This window comes from Lynx canadensis, chromosome X (genome assembly GCF_007474595.2).
Source record: "Lynx canadensis isolate LIC74 chromosome X, mLynCan4.pri.v2, whole genome shotgun sequence".
NCBI classification, from domain to species: Eukaryota; Metazoa; Chordata; class Mammalia; order Carnivora; family Felidae; genus Lynx; species Lynx canadensis.
In genome coordinates, this window is record NC_044321.2 from 86,509,529 (window position 1) to 86,511,028 (window position 1,500).

At 36.7% G+C, this 1,500-nt stretch overlaps 1 non-coding gene across 1 annotated transcript; it reads right to left on the minus strand.

The window, feature by feature from the left end:
* Positions 1-243: 243 nt before the first annotated feature.
* Positions 244-350, minus strand: LOC115507919. Its single transcript, XR_003966842.1, has one exon. It is a non-coding gene; the product is annotated as a U6 spliceosomal RNA (small nuclear RNA).
* Between the last annotated feature and the right edge of the window lie 1,150 nt (positions 351-1,500).

A 1,500-nucleotide genomic window follows, 5' to 3' on the forward strand; every position in this document is an offset into this window, starting at 1 on the left:
TAGGTCTCAGATGGTTCTGTTCAGTTTTCTTCCTTCTTTTTTCTTTCTCTTCTTCATACTGGATTATCTCATTTGACCAATTGTCACATATGCTGATTCTTCAGATATATTGTTGAGCCCCACTAATGAATTTTTCATATCAGTCTTTCTACATTTTAATTCCAGAATTTCTTATTGTTTTTTTTTTTTGGAAAGTGTTTACTTTTTTCTTCTTCTTTTTCTAGTTTTTATTTAAATTCTGACTAAAAATATGGAAGCTTCACGAATTTGCATGTCAGCCTTGCACAGGGGCCATGCTAACCTTCTCTGTACCCTTCCAATCTTATTACATGTGCTGCCAGAGTGAGCACTCTTATCGGTTGTTTTAAAATAATTTCTATCTTTAGGTTAACATTCACTATTTAGTGAGACATAATGTTTGTATTCTCATGATTTCCTTTACTTTTAAGAAAACTGAAATTGCTAATTTAAAGTGATTGTCTAGTTAAGTCCAAAGTCAAGACTTCCTCAGGCTCTTTTTCTGTTCACTACTTTTCCTATACATGGGCCATATTGTCTTGCTTCTTTGAATGTCTCATAAATTTTACTTGAAATTTAAGGGCACCTGGGGGGCTCAGTCAGTTAAATATTTGGCTCTTTATTCTGGCTTAAGTCATGATCTCACAGTCATTAGATCCAGCCCCATGTCGAGCTCCACACTGATTCTAGAGCCTGCCTGGGATTCTCTCTCTCCCTCTGCCCCTCTCCTGCTTGCACATGTGTGCCCTCTCTCTCTCTCTGTCTCAAAATAAACATTTGAAAAAAGAAAATTGTAAATTTAAAATAATAATGTGAGGACTTTGTATATAAAATGTCCCCCAATAAATGATTTGTTGTTGTTGCTTGTTTGTTTAATGATATTGCTGTACTAATTCTGTAAAAATTTGTATTCTTTGTCATGTGTGTCCAGTAAAGTTTCTGCCCACTTAGATTAGTGTCCAGATAATTACTTTACAGAGATTTATTTAAATGCCTGGAGCCAGTAAATCTCCCAGTCATTGCTGAGTGGCTCTATGAGCTCACTGGGGTACATCTTCAACATTCAGCCAGGCAGCTTACAACCCTCTTTTAGCCTTTTCCTCCTGCTTGTATAGAATCCTACAGGTTAGGCAATGGTGAGAACTTTTGAGTCTTCTCAGATCTCACATGAGCATGTGCACAACTCTGGGCATCCCCTCATCACTACACCTGTTCTTTTCCCTCTAGGAAAACATTTCAGAGTTTTTCAGAGCCTCCTATGGACATCATATATTCTGGATTTTCTTCTTAAGATTTTTAGTAAGCTTATTATTTATCTCAACTGTTCTCCACAGTCTGAGGCATTGCAATATTAAACAACTAATAGTGATTGATTTTACCAAATGCTCCCGGGGAAAAGTTTGTTGGCATTGGAACACCTCTGTGTTAGGTTTAACACAGACAAGTTTTTGTGAGTATTTTCATCCTGGGAACCACCAAACA